Below are 22,359 nucleotides of genomic sequence, written 5' to 3' on the forward strand. Positions count from 1 at the left end.
CCCCGGCTGGAACCCAGACCACCCAGTATCACTCCCCTTTTCCCTCCGTTAAGACCCCGTCCCTCATTCTATCAGATTCACTCCCCTGTTTCCCCACAATAAATCACTTTCTAATTGTGTTTTGGTCTCGGTAGCGTGGGTCTCTGCTCAAGTTCAGCCTGGTTGTATGACAACTATCTATCAGGGGACTCATTTAAACCATCACAGTGAGGACACACTTGCATGTTGAGGACATTTTTCCCTGGTCTGATAACTTAAAGTTTGAGGGTTCTGAAGTTAATTTTAGAAACATTGTATTATAAAATCAACATGACAAATATAAAGTGCACTCAAGTAAATACATCTGATATCCTAATTATTTTTCCAGCCACCATGAAAGCCGAAACATCCACTGAACAATGAAAGAAAAGTCATAACACAAGATAACAACCTGCAAAAACTCAACATTCCATCAGTTAGTACAAGTAGATAAACTTACTATATAAAATCCACAACCTTACACCAAAAACCTTGATGTACCACACTCCACAAATTTAGCACTGCACTCATATGACATTGTTGTACTCACAAGTGATCAATGACCAAGACTGATGCACCAGCACTGGAGCCAGTGATTTGCTCCTGGTCAAAGACTTGTGCCACCATTAACCACATGGTAACAAAACTGCCAGTGATGCAGGCAGCTCACATAACTCGATGTCTGTAGTCTTGAGCACAAATCTGGGGCATGTCTGATAAGCTCAGGTATTTCTAAGTCAAAGCATGTTTTTTTGATCTTCGGTTTTTTCAGTGTTCAGACAAGAATTGATTCATCAAAAGAAGATTTTCTGCAGAAAGACCTAAACTGTCCTCACGGTCTGAGGCCAGATCACATCCTGACAGTGTTTACTGTCAAAGGCTGTTCAACAACAACCAAGTATATGACTATATTCAACCCCAAGTCACATCTTATTGGCCAATGCTTTTAGATTCTTGATTGTCTTGTTCAGTGAGGCTCTGGGTCTGAAATGCATTTGAGCTTAGTGATGGATGTAAATCTGAATCTGTTGGCTGCATCTTTGACAACATCTGCAGATTGATGTTTTTGTTGTCCTTTATCTGATTGAGGTTTTCCAAAGTAATGCTGCCTTTCTCTTCACATCTGCACTGTCGAAGAACAACAAGCATCATCAGTCAGACCAAATAAATACATTGTGGTGGTGCAGAAAAACACTTCTGCTAGGAGTAACAGAAGTTGAGTGAAGATGTACACTAAGTGTTCAGGTTTAGACGCTGATCTTGCAATCAACCCACAACACCCAAGCAGCGACAGCACCTATCCAACTATCTGAACAAGGGCGAGACACCAGAGTAACTAATGAAAGGGAATATCTTAGCAACTGCTTGATTACACCTTAAGATGTAACCTAGCAACCTGTCTAACATCACTTTCTTATATTTCATCCAATCAGTGAAATTAGGACAGTCTAATTTACTTAAATCCATCACTTCTTCATTTTCTGCAGCACCATGATAGTTTTCCAGCCCTGTGTAGATACAGCAGAGGTGACACCAAACTACCGGGCAGGTTTAACCAGCTGAAACTCATCGTCACCACACAGCGAACATGTTCGTTCAGCTGAGGCGATACGATCAAAGCAGCGGAAACAATGAGCGCAACAAACCACAACCAAACTGTAACTGATATAGCTGTTATGGTGTAGAAAGCTCTCTGCTTTGATTGGTCAACCCTTTCTTTTTCCATGCCTCCTTCCCCTGGACCTGGACGAATCAGGGCACAGAGTACAGACACTGTGCAGAAAGATATGACCATTACTATCAAGCAGAATATTGAGATAGAGATTGTTAAGATAGACTGGTTTAGAGTTACAACAGTTGCTAGACCAAAACTCAGCAGCCAAACACATCCAATACAAATGTTTCTTATCTTGACCCCACGAGCATTTCTCAGCCCCCGATAGGTGATGGGATGAACAACAGCCAGGTAGCGCTCCACACAGGTCAGGACATGAAAAAAAGTTTGTCCATAAAGAAGGAAACCAGTTGCACTGATTCCTATGGTTGCCATTACTGAATCACTAGTGCATAAATCACCAATTTCGCAGATGACCCAGATCAGCTCCATAGCAGCCAGGTGGTAGGTGAAGATGTCAGAGTGAGTCAATCTTTTAGAGGAACGCTGCTGCCGCCATCTTTGGTGACCCAAGTAGAGGATGAACGTGGAGAGAGGGAGGAAGAGGAGAATTCTCAATGCATTATAAGCAATGGACATGCAAGTACTAACTGTAGTGTTAGCACAGAAGACCTGAATATAGCTGGAGCCTGATGAGAAGCTAACTGACATATTTACTGCAAACACTGTACATCTGAGATATTACAAAAACAGAGGGACGGGGAATGAGTGCAGGAAAGGGAAAGAGGAAAGAAAAAGATGTACACAGTTAAAATCAGTTGTACTGTATCAGCTTCAGGAACAGTGTTGCGTTAATCATTTATTCATTCAATATTTTCTCCACTGCAAATCTCAATTGGAACATCTTTTAAACAAAGACGAAAAATCTTTGCATCTTGCTTTCTTCAACAATAAAATGCAAGACAAATTTCAAAAAGAGCTTTAACAAAATGTGTCATATTTTTAAATAAATTCGAACAGATCAGTTTGACTTGATGCACTACTATTACTAAAACCCTTCACATGCAATGTTGAGACAACAAACAAACATGCAGGCAGAAAACATTTCCATCAGCTACTGAAACACAAGTGATGTGGAGGTAAACATTTAAATTTTTCCTGTTGCTTTCAAAAATTAACTAGAACAAAAATTTGTTTGAGAAAACGGAATAAATGAGCTAAAATGAGCTAAAGTCATCAGTTTAAAAAATAAATCCCAGCTTCACTAAAAAGGAGACATTTTTGAAATTATACCTGAGAATCAGTCAGTTATTGAAGAACACCCACCTCGTCTGCTGTATTGTTTCTGATTGTTCTTAATCCTTTTCTCTGAACTCACAACTGCTGTTTACTCCAAATGTGAGGTGATTCTTCTGCCTCTGCTGAAGATGTTCATGTGTCTATATTTCTCATGTAACTTAATCCTTCCAGATGCAAATTTGTGTGACAGATTGCGAGTGATTCCTCACTAATATTTCTTACTCTTAGAGCATTTCAGAGATAACAAGTGCAGTTTAAGACTTTTAAGAAAGAGAAAAACATGTTTAAAATGTCCTTTCAGTGAGGTATGTTTATTATTATTTTTAAACATGTTTTCACTGACTGTTCTTCGTTTAATCAATTATTAGCATTTGACAGGATTCAAATCAAAAGTCTGCATGATTCAAATGACCTATAAGCAGAGACAGGTGTTTATTCAAATAAGCGTGCAGATTGTGTCTACATAGTGAACAGAGATGACTGATGGAAATTCATTTCTGTGCTTCATAATTTCAGCATGTATGACTACACAAGTCTGTTATAACTGTTTAAGCAGAGTTCTGGCCAGTCAGAAAATACCGTATATGACAGAAGTGTTCATAAATTAAAATCAACTGAATAAAATATCAATCAAAAATGCTGCATTATTTCTCAGTTTACCAGTGGAGTACTTCAATTAATGAATAACAAACACTTCACTTTAATCCTTGCCACCCAAAAAACGCTCTGGAGCGTTTTCTTGTTGCGCCGCGGTAATCAAAACAAAGCAGGAAAATGAAGCATTGGCGAGTCTCCCTTTAAATGTGTGCTGAAAGTACAGATTTGGAACTTTCTACCAGTTTTTGAATCATGTTGATCGGCCAAGTAAAACCAGAGATATGATCAATAATAAACGCCACATTTTTTACCGAACTTCACCGGAGCTATTTCCAGCGTCTTTTATGGCCGGCGAAACTTTGAACTTTGGACTCAGCGGAGAGTCCTCTCTGCTGAAAGCATCTGGTGAGAAACACAGACCTTTGGAGTTATGCTTGGTGTAGGAAGGAAAGCGTGGACTAGATTTTCACAAACCTGGCGTTCTCTGGAGTAAAAACGCGAACTGGATTTCCCCAAAGGTGACTGAGAAACTTGGAGCTGAGTGACAGAGACGCTCTGACGGGGAGCGGCCGCACAGACACGCCCACAGTCTCTGTGTTCACAGTAAGAGAGTGGAATATTCTAGAAATATACAGAGGAGAGATGGCCAAAGTGCAGATTTGGAACTTTCTATCATTTTTTTGATATTTTTTTTTAGTCAGGTGATAGTTATAACTCTTTGGGAGAGCAGCACGTCCTTCACTGGCTTTGGCCACAGATCACTCTCTCTGCTAGACACCAAAGATGCACAGAAAATGAAGATTTTGTTTCAGATGTAGTATATTACTACTACTATTACTACTACTACTACTACTAATAAAAATAAAATAATAATAATAACATTCATAATAAACATATTCTAGCAATGGAGAACACCAGGGGCCTGTTTCACGAAGCAGGTTTAGTGAAAACTCTGAGTTTGTTAACCCTGAAATGAGGGAAACTCAGAGTTTTCCGTTTCACGAAGCGAGGTAACTCTAACCAGGGAATGCGGGGTAACTCTAGCCTGTTTCACAAAGAGGGGTAACTTCAACTCTCGGTCAGTTACCGCAGTAACAGACTCTATGACTCTAACCTGGTCACCAGCAGGTTTATCTGAGAAAACCTCGAGTTTCTCTCTGTCTCCGCCCTCTTTCAGCCACACACGCTGTTTCATTTCCTCATTCATTCAGTCAGTAAGCGAGCGAGTTTTGGCGTAGAACAACTTTTATTAACGATCCAGTGGATAAAGGAGCAGCATTACTGCACAGATAATTAAATATTCGTCGGTAGATTGTTATCAGACCGAGCATAAATGTTCTCGCATTTCCGGACAATTATCGGTTTGAGCGGTACCGTTTCGTAATCGTTTCAAGTCCATAATCTACATAAACAACCTAATCCGTCCTTACATTTACATTACCAACCAGTCATGCTCTCACATCCAGCAGATATTGTGTGTTGCGCTGCGGTTCTTTGCAAATGGAAGTTTTTATATAATGTCAGAGATGCAGAGCACTACAGTAAGACAACTGTATGGAGGACAGTCAGAAAAGTTTTCCTGGTCCTGAAACGACTTTTACTCATCATTGTGGACATAAACCTGTCAGAGCATCAAGGAGGATCCACAGAATTGCAGGTGAATGATGTAGAGATCTGTTAAATTCATTTAAAGTCATATTCTGTTAATGACATTGTGCTGCAGCCTCAGACTGGGATTAGTCATTTGAATTTCTTTTAGGATTTCCCAGTGTGATTGGCTGCATAGATGCACATACTTCCCCATCACAGCTCCCTCACATCATGAACTGGAAGTCCATTCACAACATAAATGTGCAGGTAGGCTACAGGTAGACTGACTACTGTTTCTAAATGTTAAAGATTGCATCATAGTTCAACATGTGTCATTCTCTGCACTGTCCAGATCATCTGTGATGCTGCATACATCATTTCTAATGTGGAGGCCATGTGGTCTGGGTCTGTTCATGACTCCAGGATTTATGGAGAGTCTAACCCAGGGGCGTCACCAGACCTAATACTGTTCTGGGGCACACCTGGGGCACAAAGCATTCATGAGAGAGCGCAAAATGTGTGAGAAAAAAAAACATATTCAGCACTTATTCACATAAAAACCTAAATAGTTCTTTAAACCATTCAATAATATCAGACTATGTTGTTGTCTAGATCTTTGATTAACCCTCTGAAATGTACTGCTCTAATGCATTTGGCCTACTTGTGCACTTTACTCTCGACTTCTAAACCATTACTGATAAATGCAAATAGGAATGTTTCTGGTGAAAAATACAGAAATTTTACTATTTTTTTCTGGCAACAAAACCAGATGCTTTAGCTGAAGCCATTTTTCTGGTGACAAAACAAGATTCTTTTAGTCAAAGACAAACCGATTAACAAGACAAGTCTGTGCTATTTTTCTGTGAAATAAACTTGAATGGTTTAAACATTTGGCTCAAGACTTGATGATAGGGAAAAATGTTTTTCTTCCTGAAGATAGACCATTTGAGAACCACTGCACCATCCATAGGCTGTATCTGCCAGCTAACACAAGCTTACTGAAAACCATCATTGATGCAGAACCAGCAGACCAGAACCAACATTATGTTTCATGATGATGAAACTCACTGGAAATTCCCCCGAAGCTTGTACAGCAAATTAATATGGTTTGTCCTGATACAAGGATAAGATAAGTAATAAAGAAGAAAAATATGTACACACACACACACACACATACATATATATGCTTATATATATATATATATATATATATATATATGTGTGTGTGCTTAGAAGAGTTATACTTGGAAGAGTAAAGAGGAAAAGAAACCCAAATTAGGGGAAAAGTGGGGCATGCAGAGTTCACACAAATCAACAAAAATCTGAAAATTTCCAGTATTATTTACAGGTGATATATATACAGGAAAAGACCTTTCAGCTGCTGCTGTTAAACAGTCTGACAGCAGCAGGTATGAATGACCTGTGGTAGTGCTCCCTCCTTGATGGTGGCGGCAGTAGTTAGTTAGTTAGTTAGTTAGTCAGTCTGCTACTGAAGGAGCTGCTCAAAGCTCCTTCAGTGTGGTGGAGGGGGTGAGAGGCGTTGTGAATAACGTTAGCTAACTTAGCATTAACTTAAGACAGACTTATGTTGCCTAGCTAGCTAGGACTTCACTTACCTCTCTCATTCCTCGCTGCTTTATCCCTGCTGCGGGTGAATAACTATCTAGGGAGTTACAGTTCGAGTCAAATCAAAATCAAAAAATATATTTAACAAGTTGTCAGCTAACGTTACCTACCTCACGCAGTGATTCTCATCGCCCCCCCCTCTCTCTCTCTCTCTTGCTCTCTCGACTTCAGTTGATCAGCTAAAGTCCTACACGTGAATAAATTACCATATTAATTAGCCATGTGCACATTGTTTGAGTGGAGTGAATACAGTAGCAATGAATTACCATACTAAGTAGTATGTGCGCTGTAGTCTATGCTATGTAGACTTAAAACTCCGAAGTGATTTTTTTTTTTTTTTATTGTTGAAATTTTTACTGGGGCACTGCAGATCAATACTGGAGCATATGCCCCAGTGAAATCTGTCTGGCAACGCGACTGGTTTAACCTGAGCAACAGACTGCAGCGTGGTCAGCAGCATAAAGATTTTCACAATGGAATTCTCTTGTCTCCCTCCTTTAATATGCTCTGATGTATCCACTATACATTACAGGAGAGTTTGATGGCCTTCTGCTGGGTGACAGGGGTTACCATGACAACCCAGGCTGATGACCTCATACCCTGACCCTGAACCAGGCCCCCAACAGAACTTCAACGGTGCTCACTGCAGGACCAGAGCCCGGGTGGAGATGACCATAGTCCTGCTGAAAGCCCGTTTCCAGAGCCTACATCTCCTCAGGGTGACCCCTGAGAGGGCCTGTGATATTACTGTGGCATGTGTTGTTCTTCATAATATTACCACTATTAGAGGAGAGCAACACCCTGCCCTACAAACTGAAGACCCAGATGATGAGCCCATCCACCTGCAGCTATCCAGGACAGCAGAGCAGTCAGAGACACCGTATGCAATAATCACTTTAGAGTTTAAGTCACCATCATCACCACCACAGCAAATAAAGACATGATACACATTTCATTTGCTCTTCTTTATTTCCTACAAATAAAACAGATAGTTCAGTTCATGTTCCAGTAGTTAACATAATTCACCTGTGACCATCACCACCTCTAACTTGTGCTCCAGTATTTCAATTTCCAGATCTGCCCTCCTAATCTGTTGTTTTGGATTTTTCTCAGCAAATGCAGTCTGTAAATCTGTTTTACTGATAACTGGGAATACACAGAGGACATTAAATTATACAGCTGCACATGAATTCCACAGAATGAAGCTCTGGTGTTTCCTGAACATCCATCTCACTGTGTCAGTCTGTGCAGTGGAAGCTGAGGAACCATCCTGCTGCTGTCCAGCCATGCTCTGTTAAAAAGGATGAGAATGTGCGATACTTCAGTGTAGGCTAAATGTCACACTCTATATTCCACCCAAAATCTGAATGGGAAGAGAACTATCAGTAACATACCTCTGTATAAAACTTAAACTACCATTTGGATAAATGTTTGGAGTGTTGCCTACTTACAGTTACAAGGTCTGTGGTGTGAAGGGGCCAAAAGACAAAAAAGACACAAAAGAGAACTAAATATCTATCTATCTATCTATCTATATATCTATATATATATATATATATATATATGCATCCATGACCTTTTATACCACCGTTTTACAGGCATCTACTTTCTTTCTGTTGGCTGAGCAGAAGTCTGTGTTAGTTTAAATAGTCTTAATTATTTAACAGAACATGATATGGATGCAGACATTTAGGCTGTGTGGATAAAACAACTGCACAGTCAAACAGCCACTTAATATTTAGGCTACTGTACAATGTAAAACATGATCAACATGAAGTACCTCCATGAGATAATGCCGAGGTCTGACCTGTTTGAACAATGTTTTTATATTTCATCTTAAGCTGCTGCCCCGTGCGCTTCTCCCCGCAGCGGGATTTCCCCTAAATGAAATAACTTAATATTCTACCATTCAGACAGTTATTCCCTGTAATATTATTACGATTACAAAGGACTACATTTAAACTTACACATTGATCCGGGCTGTTCTCCACGCCGTCTCTCTCTCTTTTGCAGCAGCAGCGGTGTTGCACTTCTTTCTAAAAACGTGTTCAAACTCGCCATATGAGCGCATTAAAAACTTCCAGTTCAAAAACTCAGCCTTTCGCTTCCCCGTTTCCATGGTGACTCGTCGACTCGGGGTTCCATTGATGCTGTCTTTTCAGAGTTGCGGTGCACGCGCGTAACTCCGGGTCAGACTACTCCGAGTTAATTAACCCAACTCATATCAGCCGTTGTGAAACCGAAAACTCAGAGTTTTCTATCTCAGAGTAGATCAACTCAGAGTCGCGGAAGAAACTCAGAGTTTCTTGAACCTGCTTCGTGAAACAGGCCCCAGGACTCTGGATTCTCCCTGTGGTCCTAAAGCCTGTTTCTATTGTTTTTGTCATCGTAGAGATTGTGGTGGACAGAAAAAGCTTTTTGGAATGGTACAAATTCATTTATGTAAAATTTTATTGTGACTACTCATGATTTTGTAAATAGTTGTGCAAAAACGCCTAAAAAAAATTCCTGCATTTTAGTGCAAATAGTGGTATATAACTGTGTTAACTGCTAAATTTGTACATTATGTTATGACAAGCAATTTATATTTACATTATAAGTTCTGAAAAAGATTCATTACACATGTTTATGGTGTCCATAGCAAAAAAAATCTAACTTTTTGTATTTTTTCTGCTATTTTAGATCAAGTGTGTCCATTCATTATATCAAAATGTCTGAATAATTATAGAATCACACAGGTGAGGTTGTGCTGGAAAAAAAGATACCAAGCAAAGCAAGATCAACAGCTTTTAAGGTGAAATATAAAGGTAAAATCAGAATTGGTCAAAAACGGACCTAAACCCCCCAGGGCCCTAAGGGTTAAAATAAATTGAACATTCAGGCTCCAAAGTAAAAACTTTAAGCAACAAAAGTGAATTCACCTGTGATCACTGAAAATAACTGAGTTTGATTGTGAGTTCTAATCAGCCTAACTGTATGAACATGTTTCTAAAATCAGCTATGGACCACTGAATTTCCTCAATTTCAGGCATTATAGGCTGTGTCTATTCATATGTGTTTATGGTGACTCCACATTGGAAATAATTGCGAAAAATTTGATTATAAGACTTCAACTAAAAATCAGTGAAACACAGTGTCAGCAGTAAAGAGGAAGTATAAAATGAGTTACAGTACCACTAATCATGGCTGCAGTGGCTGTCCTAAAATGACTCCACTGACAGTGAACTACTTTCACAGCCCAGCTGTGAAAAACATATATGTTATTGGGATTAAATGAACCACACTAAATTAGTTTAAATCATATTCATCAGATTCCAGTTTGTTCAAGCCAGTGATTCTTCTACCCAGAGTTAGTTATGGAGAACCACAAGGTTCTGTGTTGGGATCAATATTATTCACTTTGTACATGCTCCACTTATGCAATATTGTTAGGAAGCACTTCATAAATGTCTATCATTATGCAGATGACACCCAGCTATTTCATCTATGAAGCCAATTGAAACCAATCAGTTAAACTGCAGGCATGAACGAAGATGAAACTTATGACCATGATGGTGTTGAAAGTCCTCTCCTTTGATTGATCAACATGCTCCCCTCCCCCAACCCCTGACGAATTGGAGCAGAGCAAGATGAGAATTAAGAAGAGAACCAACACTGACTGCAAAGCAGCCAGACAGGCCTTATCAGCAACTTTATGGTTGTCCTTTTCCTGCATCTCCAACCTCATCAACTGCCCTGAACAGATCTTTCACAATACATTAATACTTACGTGCTAAGAAGGCAACACACAGGTGTTCTGATTTGACTGAGTAGCAACAAAGGCCATTTGAATACAGTCAAACAGCAAAATGAATAATGAGCAGTATGCAATTTCTCACAAGTGTGTTTTTTTTGCCTCCAAGGTAACAAGTCTCTTCCTCATCAGGACTACATACATGACATCACACCTGTAGAAATCCTCCCTGTAATCTTTTTATGTCTTTTTCTACAAAAACAATTATAGTTTTATTTAAAAAATTCCGTTCCTTTTTAGACTACAGTCTTTGTATACTTCAAATGTGTTAATTTCACCATGATTAAATCTGGATTTGTCAGTCTGAAATTTGCAACATCAAGGAGTCAAAGCAGAATCAATCATGCTGGTAAAACTGCCAAGGATAATCAGCACTTCAGTGACATCACTAGATACTTGCACTACACCATGGACATGCAGTATTTACATATATATAATTCTGCTGCACATTACGGTGCACATTAATGCACTTGTGAATTTTTTCTGAGATTAGAATGATCTGAGTTTTTAGGAAACTGTTCTGGGTGAACAGTTTCCATATTACAAGAATCACAGTGAATGAGTTGTTGTCCTGCCCACAACTATATACTAAACATGCAAATACACAGCCCGGTCTCACGGGGATTCGTGAAACTGTCACGTCAGTTTTTGTTTCGGTTTCGTGCGCACCAACACGATGTCGTCATGTTTTTCGTGCCGCTCACCACGAGCGAAACCCGCTGTGGTAATCACATCTGAAAGTGGTTTATACCGGCGGATTCATGACGATCTAAGCTGTCCATCGGCGTTTGCGGCCGCCGCTGCGGCCGCCACTGCAGCCGCCGGACATTCTTTAAATTCCTATGCAAATTCGGCGGATTCATGACGATTTAAGCTGTCCATCGGCGTTTGCGGCCGCCTCCGCGGCCGCCATTGCGGCCGCCAGATGTCCGGCCGCAGCGGTGGCTGCGGCAGCAGCCGCCTCCGCGGCCGCAAACTCCGATGGACAGCTTAAATCGTCATGAATCCGCCGGTATAAACCACTTTCAGATGTGATCCGGCCGCAACAGCGGCCGGATGTCCGGTGGCCGCAATGGCGGCCGCAAACGCCGATGGACAGCTTAGATCGTCATGAATCCGCCGGTATAAACCACTTTCAGATGTGATTACCACAGCGGGTTTCGCTCGTGGTGAGCGGCACGAAAAACATGACGACATCGTGTTGGTGCGCACGAAACCGAAACAAAAACTGACGTGACAGTTTCACGAATCCCCGTGAGACCGTGTTGAAATACAAGACCCTACATACATGTAAACTCACACACAGATGCACCAAAGTACATCTGGACTACAAAGCCCATGCACCAGTCAGTGATTTTGAGGAAACCAGAGGAAGAACATCAGGAACCAAGTCTTCTGGTGAGGTGGATTTAATTGTTAATGTTTTTTCTATGTATGTAATTAAGAACAGTAGCACGAATGGGGTTAAAAATCAAGACATTCTCAGACAAATCAGCAGCCAGATATATTCTTTTGTAAATGAGAAAACTGAAAACACTTACATTGATGGTCTTCAATACTTCAGTGGCTATTCATGACACCTGAACTAATTTGGTTAAAGTCCCTGAATAGCCACACAACAATAATCACATCAAAACCCTCTAAAACCAGGTTATACACTGCAGTATCATGAGCCACACCCAAGAGAGCTAGGTCTACATGCATCAGTGATCCAACTCTTTCAAACTCTAACCTCATGACATCTTTTTTTAAAAATCTGAAATTCATTTAAAGATCATGACATGTTTTAGTTTTTTTTTTTTTTTTTTTTGGAAAGTGGAAATTCACAAATATTTCAAATGATATGTTTTTTTCCGTCTCATTTTGCACACAACTTGCTGTGTTCACATTCTTCTCTCACTATGTACTAATGTTGCTGTTTTAGTGGCAGTAAAGCTTCATGTACATACACTACCATTCAAAAGTGTGGAGTGACTAAAAAAATCCTTATTTTTAAAACAAAAACCGTTTTCTTTCATTGAAGATCACATTAAATTAATCAGAAATCCAGTGAGGACATTGTTAATGTGGTAAATGACTATTCTGAGGTTGTGAACTGGAAGGAGAACCATCATTCACAAAAAAACCAACAACAACAGATTCTTGAAAAACTAAATAAAAGTGTGTATAATGTCAATTTAATTTTTTATTTCCAGACAATAGAGAAGGAAATTGGGCTGCACAGTGGATTAAGTGGTTAGCACTTTCGCCTTGCAGCAAGAACATCCCCAGTTCGAATCCTGGTCTGAGATCTTTCTGCATGGAGTTTGCATGTTCTCCCTGTGCATGCGTGGGTTTTCTCCGGGTACTCCGGCTTCCTCCCACTGTCCAAAAATATGCTGAGGTTAATTGGTGACTCTAAATTGTCCGTAGGTGTGAATGTGAGTGTGATTGTGTGTCTGTATATGTAGCCCTGTGACAGACTGGTGACCTGTCCAAGGGTGTCCCCTGCCTTCACCCGAGTCAGCTGGGATAGACTCCAGCACCCCCCATGACCCTAGTGAGGATAAAGCGGTGTATAGAGAATGGATGGATGGAGAGAGAAGGCAATTTTGACAATTTCTACATCATTACATTGTATGTACAATTTGGTGTGAAGCATTATTATCTACCATAGGTTGTCCTTCATAGCCTGTTCACTAATTTGAAAATTGATCTTCACTTTTTACTCTCTGCTGTGTTGCATTAAATGGGTTCCATTTTCTACACAGGTGTATGAGCATACTGTTAATACACTATATGGTTGGAATTTGTGTGTAAGTTTAGTGTGTTAATTTCATTGATTTGATGCTGTCCATTAAAATGTAGTCATAAGATGCCTTTAATGGCTCACTGACATGATTTGACTTGTGTTTGTAACATGGATGCTGTGGATTTGTGAAGATTATTCATTCAAAATGAATTAGACTGCACAGTGCAAGAAAACTAAACCAGACTAATTTTATATCATCTGTGCAATTTTCAATCACTGCCCACAGTTCCAGCGTCCGTGGTGTTTGAAGTCTTTGACTTGGTTGTAATGTGTTGTGTGACTTATTCCACCAACAGATCAGGGGCCTATTTCACGAAGCAGGTTTTACAAACTCTGAGTTTCTTCCACAACTCTGAGTTGATCTACTCTGAGATAGAAAACTCTGAGTTTTCGGTTTCACAACGGCTGATATGAGTTGGGTTAATTAACTCGGAGTAGTTTGACCCGGAGTTACTCTGAAAAGACAGCATCAATGGAACCCCGATTCGACGAGTCACCATGGAAACGGGGAAGCGAAAGGCTGAGTTTTTGAACTGGAAGTTTTTAATGCGCTCATATGGCGAGTTTGAACACGTTTTTAGAAAAAAGTGCAACACCGCTGCTGCTGCAAAAGAGAGAGAGACGGCGTGGAGAACAGCCCGGATCAATGTGTAAGTTTAAATGTAGTCCTTTGTAATCGTAATAATATTACAGGGAATAACTGTCTGAATGGTAGCCTAGTAAGTTGTTTCATTTAGGGGAAATCCCGACGGCGCAGCAGCTTCAGATGAAATATAAAAACATTGTTCAAACAGGTCAGACCTCGGCATTATTTCATGGAGGTACTTCATGTTGATCATGTTTTACATTGTAAAGTAGCCTAAATATTAAGTGACTGTTTGACTGTGCTGTTGTTTTATCCACACATAGTCTAAATGTCTGCATCCATATCATGTCCTGTTAAATAATTAAGCCTATTTAAACTAACACAGACTTCTGCTCAGCCAACAGAAAGAAAGTAGATGCCTGTAAAACGGTGGTATAAAATGTCATGGATGCATATATATATATATATATATATATATATATATATATGTGTGTGTGTGTATATATATATATATACACCTTGTAATTGTAAGTAGTCAACACTCCAAAGATTTATCCAAATGGTAGTTTAAGTTTACTGAAACATGTCACTGATCTAGGATGAAGAGGATGAAACTGTGTCTACTGCCTTTACAGAGGGGGATCCAGAAAGGCATACAGAGGTATGTTACTGATAGTTCTCTTCTCATTCAGATTTTAGGTGGAATATAGAGTGTGACATTTAGCCTACACTGAAGTATTGCACATTCTCATCCTTTTTAACAGAGCATGGCTGGACAGCAGCAGGATGGTTCCTCAGCTTCCACTGCACAGACTGACACAGTGAGATGGATGTTCAGGAAACACCAGAGCTTCATTCTGTGGAATTCATGTGCAACTGTATAATTTAATGTCCTCTGTGTATTCCCAGTTATCAGTAAAACAGATTTACAAACTGCATTTGCTGAGAAAAATCCAAAACAACAGATTAGGAGGGCAGATCTGGAAATTGAAATACTGGAGCACAAGTTAGAGGTGGTGATGGTCACAGGTGAATTATGTTAACTACTGGAACATGAACTGAACTATCTTTTATTTGTAGGAAATAAAGAAGAGCAAATGAAATGTGTATCATGTCTTTATTTGCTGTGGTGGTGATGATGATGACTTAAACTCTAAAGTGATTATTGCATACGGTGTCTCTGACTGCTCTGCTGTCCTGGATAGCTGCAGGTGGATGGGCTCATCATCTGGGTCTTCAGTTTGTAGGGCAGGGTGTTGCTCTCCTCTAATAGTGGTAATATTATGAAGAACAACACATGCCACAGTAATATCACAGGCCCTCTCAGGGGTCACCCTGAGGAGATGTAGGCTCTGGAAACGGGCTTTCAGCAGGCCTATGGTCATCTCCACCCGGGCTCTGGTCCTGCAGTGAGTCCGGTTGAAGTTCTGTTGGGGGCCTGGTTCAGGGTCAGGGTATGAGGTCATCAGCCTGGGTTGTCATGGTAACCCCTGTCACCCAGCAGAAGGCCATCAAACTCTCCTGTAATGTATAGTGGATACATCAGAGCATATTAAAGGAGGGAGACAAGAGAATTCTATTGTGAAAATCTTTATGCTGCTGACCACGCTGCAGTCTGTTGCTCAGGTTAGACTCTCCATAAATCCTGGAGTCATGAACAGACCCAGACCACGTGGCCTCCACATTAGAAATGATGTATGCAGCATCACATATGATCTGGACAGTGCAGAGAATGACACATGTTGAACTATGATGCAGTCTTTAACATTTAGAAACAGTAGTCAGTCTACCTGTAGCCTACCTGCACATTTATGCTGTGAATGGACTTCCTGTTCATGATGTGAGGGAGCTGTGATGGGATGTGTGTGCATCTATGCAGTCAATCACACTGGGAAATCCTAAAAGAAATTAAAATGACTAATCCCAGTCTGAGGCTGCAGCACAATGTCATTAACAGAATATGACTTTAAATGAATTTAACAGATCTCTACATCATTCACCTGCAATCCTGTGGAACTCCTCCTTGATGCTCTGACAGGTTTATATTCACAATGATGAGTAAAAGTCGTTTCAGGACCAGGAAAACTTTTCTGACTGTTCTCCATACAGTTGTCTTACTCTGCATCTCTGACATTATATAAAAACTTCCATTTGCAAAGAACCGCAGCGCAACACACAATATCTGCTGGATGTGAGAGCATGACTGGTTGGTAATGTAAATGTAAGGACGGATTAGGTTGTTTATGTAGATTATGGACTTAAAACGATTACGAAACGGTACCGCTCAAACCGATAATTGTCCGGAAATGTGAGAACATTTATGCTCGGTCTGATAACAATCTACCGACGAATATTTAATTATCTGTGCAGTAATGCTGCTCCTTTATCCACTGGATCGTTAATAAAAGCTGTTCTACGCCAAAACTCGCTCGCTTACTGACTGAATGAATGAGGAAATGAAACAGCGTGTGTGGCTGAAAGAGGGCGGAGACAGAGAGAAACTCGAGGTTTTCTCAGATAAACCTGCTGGCGAGCAGGTTAGAGTCATAGAGTCTGTTACTGCGGTAACTGACCGAGAGTTGAAGTTATCCCTCTTTGTGAAACAGGCTAGAGTTACCCCGCATTCCCTGGTTAGAGTTACCTCGCTTCGTGAAATGGAAAACTCTAAGTTTTCCTCATTTCAGGATTAACAAACTCAGAGTTTTCACTAAACTTGCTTCGTGAAATAGGCCCCAGGACTCAAAGACAAACCTGGTTAATGCCACACATTCCACAATATTAAGAACAGCTTCACGTGTCGGTCACATTTGTTTGTTTCCTGAATGTGTTTCATAATGACCGCACACGGAAAGCTCAACACTAATTTGAATACTAGCACGACTCTGTTTGGAGCTTATTTGAATGCTGTCCAAGTCCTGAAATGATTGATGGACACAGCTCCATTTTAAGGAAAAATACTTTGCATGGAAATGTATGACCCATGACTCAAAATCCCACAGATTTCACCCATTATTCCATTTCAGACACTTGATTCAGACCAGTGGTGCTCATCTTCAGCTGACTCCTACAGCTCCATCCTCAAACATTTGTTTATCGTACAAATGACTCAAAAGCATTAATATCTGTTAAAAAGCAGTCAATGAATTTGGATCTGAATGAGAAATGAGTGTTACGAAGTTAGTAAGAGAACCCAGGTGCATACACAGGGAAACTGGCAGACAGATGATTATGAAAAATGATTTTATTTTACTAAATAATTAACTAATACATAATTGATGAACAGGACTGGGGAGACTGCACTAAACCAAACCACTCAAAACAACTACTAAAACTACAAACACAAAATACCAAAAGTGTGATCTTCTAAAGTAACCAAATAACAAGACTAAGCTGAGGAGGGGTACTCATAAATGGGGAAACTACAACGGGGGAAGACAGACTTAGGGAATCCAAAAACAGATGGGGGCACAACAGAGTCCAAGAGAGGAAAGTCCAGGAGGGGGGAGAGCAGAAGAGTCCATGTAGCAGTCCAGATACGGCAGGTTTAGTGGGGAAACAGCTTCTATGGTCCGACGGAGACTGAGTGACGAAGCAGGGTTTAAATAGAGAGGAGAGCTTGTGGACAGGTCAGCGGAGTTTACTAATTACTGCAGCTGACAGTCATTAAGGTAATCAGCAGGCAGAGCAGGAGGGCGAGTGGCAGGGAGAGAGAGAGAGAGAGAGAGAGAGATGTGGAGAGGTGACAGACAGGGAACCAAAAAGACAGGACAAAACCAAAACAGATCAGGAAACAAGAAAGGAGGAAAAAGAGGAAGAAAGACACTGGCCAGAGCAAGATCCTAACAATGAGATCTTAAAACATCTCTGCAGATGTTATATTTTTTAACTTTGTTGCAAGTTATTGTGGAAGTTCAACGACAGAGCAGCAGTACATGCAAGCAATGCCAGCAGCAGTTCTGAGGATTCTCTCTGATCTTTGGCTTTATGTTGGGAGGAGGTCAGATTTAGATTACAGATCAGTATGGAGACAACTGGTCTGCTCAGTCACATAAGAATAGACAATATCTGACCTTGACCAGAGCAAGGAATCCTTACATATCTTCATCCTTCAGTGTCTGCCTGCCTGAAGATGATTTGGGATGATGTTAGCTTACAGCTGCAATGGAATACTTTAAAAAGGGGAAAGAGTGATTTTTCCTTCACATAAGTAAATATCCAGCTGTATTTGCAAGTTTATAAAACTTATCCTTTACATTGCCTTGTTCCACTGCTTATGAACTGAACTTAATGTAGCTTACATACATCACCGTGACATTTTTGCCACTAAAATTTAATATTTTTAAACTTTTACAGTGTTGACCTTATTGAAATTGAGTTATTCTCTTTTTAAAAGAGTAATAAGAAGCAGGGTGAACAAGTTAAGCAAACTGTGCAAATGTAATGTTGCCATTAGTGATGTTATGCTCGAGCCAGTTTGCTCGACACAGTGCCGAGCTTTTGAAGCAGAAGTGTTCCGAGACGGTGTTTCGATCCCTGCTTCAGCACACCCACAATCACGTGACTATCGAGAACGAGGCCTCGTTACGTCACATCGCGTGTCACGGTGCTTCGCGTGAACTTTGAAGGGGTTGGACATTTCAATCTGTCTGGGTCTTAAAAGGCAAAGGGGTCTGATTCACTCCTCAATGTGTGGGTCTTTGAGAGGAGGAGATCACGCTAGCGCATTTGCCATTTGTCATTTTGAGAGAAGTTAGAGAGAGTATACATTTAGTTAGAATTTAGTTTAGATATATCTAGTTGCATTAAATACATTAAATAACACACAGATAAATATGCATAGATTCACTCATACACACACATAGATTCACACATACACGCACATGCATTCATAGAAACACACTACACATATATGCACACAAAAATACATATACAACATTTTAAAACATTTATTGCAAGTACAAAGCAGAGTGAGACAAGCAGTCCTGAGGCTTTTTCATTTTTTTCCACTTAGATGCAGTTCTGACACAGGTCCAGCAGATGTCACTCTTCTGGTTGTGTCAAATGCTTCGAAGCAATGTGTCATTCTTGAAGCAGATGTGTCAAAGTGGTTCACTGCTTCATGAAGCTTCAATTTCACCATCACCAGTTGACCAGTTGCCATACTGCAGTGGTCAGCAACTGGCGGCCCGCGGGCCAAAACTGGCCCACCAGATGATTTTGAAAATTTGATTTGGCACGGAGCCAAGCCAGTCCGTCATCGCAACACGAAACTCGCATGGTCGGCTGCTGCCGGGCATTTCCACGTTCGCGCTACTGGTCGGACATGGTTGTACCAGCCAGATTTCACTGAGCAACAGTGTGTGCAAAACATGTGTGTGTCTTGGGAGTCATTTTTAATACATCTGTGATCAGAGACGTGTGTCCCAAGCAGCAGCGATCAGCACCCCCCCCCCCGCTCGCGGAATCGGAGCTCACCCCCCCGCAGGTTGGCCCGCTGTTCGATTGTTTACAAACATTTTGGCCCGAAGCCACATCTACTTGTCGACCCCTGCCATGCTGGTAGCAAAACCTACCTCTGCTTGTTCTCTTTCTCCCAAGGTGTCCGGGCAAAAGCATTCCCCGGGGCTTCGGATGCCTTTTATTAGTTCTGGGATGGAGGTGCCATGTAGGAAGCAGGAAGAGGGGAGTTTTTGTTTCCAGTTGTGTAAATAATTGCTTAAAGTATTTAAGGTGGAATATTTATTAAATGGGGTTCAATTTGGTTATGGTTATTGGATGTATATTTGTAGTCTGTAATGGGTTTTATGTAAATATTTAGTATCTATGTGGAAGTGTTTGGGAGTTTATCTCTCAAGTGGTATGTGCCTCATAGGTACAGGGTATTTAAGTCAGTGGAGAGAAGTGCCACGGGCTTCTTTTATTTGGTTGGAGGAACATACTAGTATATTGTCTGGCATTATGGTGTACAACCAACAGTAAAAAGAAAATATGGATTTGAATCTTCTCTGATTCCCTGGTTCCTTCACTGGTTGCCTCCGCTGCTTTGGCTATCTGACAGTCACAATAAACAGTTTTCCCCATCGGAATAAAGGCGTATATAAAACATCTGGAAGCATTATCCTCTGAAATACAGTTTAGATTGTTTTGGAATTAATTAATTAAATTCAATTCAATTTTATTTATATAGCGTCAATTACAGTCAAATCGTCTCAAGACGCTTTACAGAACCCATATGCCTGACCCCCAGAGCAAGCCCAAAGGCGACAGTGGCAAGGAAAACACCCTTTTAAGCGAGCAGAACCCGGCTCTATATAGGGGGGACCCATCTGCCTGCTGGCCGGGCAGGTTGAGAAGGACAGAAGAGGGCAAGGGGGAGGGATGGGAGAAGAGGGAGGGGTGGGAAAGCAAGGAAAACACAACACACATTTGGATACATGCATGACAGGATATGTGACACAGACAAAGTATAAGCTAACATTGAAAACTGACTCATAGTTTACTCTTATGATGTACGGCTCTGACATTAAACATACTCCATATATAGCTAGCAGTAAAATTCAAACAGTATGTAAGTTAGCATAACAGTATATTGAAGGCGATGCAGAGTTGACTGGTGGAAAAAGGGAGTTGGAAGCAGAGAGCTGAAGGAAGGTCAGCAGCAGCATCCCACAGTGGACATGATGGAGACTGGACCAGCTGGTGGAACATCAACCACAGATCTGAAGCATCCAGCTCTGGGACCAGGGACACTCGGAGAAATAGCACAGGGGGAAACAGAGTGAATGTACTGCAATAACGGTATACATATTAAATGTAAAGGTAGATAGAGAAGTGCTCAGTTCGTCAAGAAAAGTCCCCCAGCAGCCTAGGCCTATAGCAGCATGACTAGGGGCAGAACGAAGGGACGTCCAAGAGGGAGTCAGCTGTGCAAATGAAGACACAAGCCGAACCCCTGTGGGTCACCCAGTCAGCCCCAACTATAAGATTTGTCAAAAAGGAACATTTTAAGCCTGGTCTTAAAAATAGGGAGGGTGTCTGGTTAGACATGGTATCTTTTACTAGCCCTTACATTGATCAAGATTAGAGCTTAAGGTAATTAAAATACCCCAAAATAGGTGTCGTCAGTTCTGGTGCATCGATTTTGTCCATTTTTGGTCAATTGTCAGTCCAACAATGTTGTAAGTGCAGTACTGTTTAAAGGCAGATTTAAGGTAGCACATTTCATAATTTAGATTTAGGTTTTAACTAATTTAGGAATAGATGGAGTGTGTTTGTGGATTGTTAGCAGGTGTTTTGGATGATTCTACATTCATTATTAAGTGGTTGCTAAGGTTTTATTTTTTGTGGTTCTGCAGAATTTGGAGGATGTTGGTGGTATTTGCTTGAATGTGAAAGAAATGCTGGGTTTGATTAGTTGCCTATTAACTGTTTCTAAATTTAACTTCATAACCCTTTGAGCTAGTGAAGCCCAGTACAGTTTAAATGGAAAACATCCACCTTTGAACCATGAGGAGTTTAGTTGGTCATGTAGAAAGAAAATTTTATTCAATGAATCTGTCTTGGTGTTTTTGTATTTGTTGCAGTTTGTGTACTTTTGTGTCTCTTCTTGTCTCACTTCCTTCCCTTTCTACTTCTCCCTCTTTTTTTGATCATCTGTTTTCCCCCTATTATATTATATTAATTCTCCCTGTGTCCATACTGTCCAGTTGTCAAGTCTTCTACTTTTTTTTTTTTTTTAACCAATTTCTGTTATGATCCCTGCTCCGGCCCCTGCCCTTCTTTCTCTTTCTCCCTCTTTCTCCCTCCTATATCGTACATCATCTTGTCTCTCTCCTTGTCTTGTCCCTCTTACTCCCTCTGTTTGCACCTGTTGGTCTCTGAGTCTGTCTGCTTGTCTCTCTTGGTCTCTCTCAGTCACTCTCTTGCATCACCTGTTTGCATTGTGCTGAGTGCTGTGACAAGAGTCAGCTGCAGTAATCAGGCCATTTAACTCACCTGCGTACAATCAGACCTCCAGGTATTTAAGCCTTGTTCATTCACTTATTCTCCACTGGACCACAGACTCACATTCCTTCATGGACTCAGTAACTCATTTTGGATTCTGTTCTATTCCCCACACTTGGATTCAGTACTTTCCTGGGATTTTTGCCTCTCCCAGCTTGACTACCACCAGCTCTGTCTCAGATTTCATGCTGTTTCTGGACTCCCCGACCCTGCTTGCCATGTTAGTTTTAGTTCCCCCATTTTTCAAAACTGCGATGATCTGGATAAAAGCAATGCCTTGGGGGATCTTGCACTGTGATCCTACAGTGCTGAAGCTCAACATGATCATGGCTGATTGTATTTCTTTTTATCCCTAAGCTTTTCTCTTGAGCTATTCATTTACTACTTTATTTTGTCAATGGGGATCTTGTGGATTATTTTTGTGGAGAGTGAACTTCAGG

The 22,359-nt window shown here is 40.8% G+C and overlaps 1 long non-coding RNA gene across 1 annotated transcript; it reads left to right on the forward strand.

Annotated features, from left to right (window-relative positions):
* The first annotated feature begins 14,432 nt into the window (after nt 1-14,432).
* On the forward strand, nt 14,433-15,018 carry LOC127532581 (uncharacterized). Its single transcript, XR_007940086.1, has 2 exons — nt 14,433-14,576; nt 14,680-15,018. It is a non-coding gene; the product is annotated as an uncharacterized LOC127532581 (long non-coding RNA).
* Nucleotides 15,019-22,359: the final 7,341 nt, after the last annotated feature.

The sequence above is a fragment of the Acanthochromis polyacanthus genome, chromosome 24, assembly GCF_021347895.1.
Source record: "Acanthochromis polyacanthus isolate Apoly-LR-REF ecotype Palm Island chromosome 24, KAUST_Apoly_ChrSc, whole genome shotgun sequence".
NCBI lineage: Eukaryota > Metazoa > Chordata > Actinopteri > Pomacentridae > Acanthochromis > Acanthochromis polyacanthus.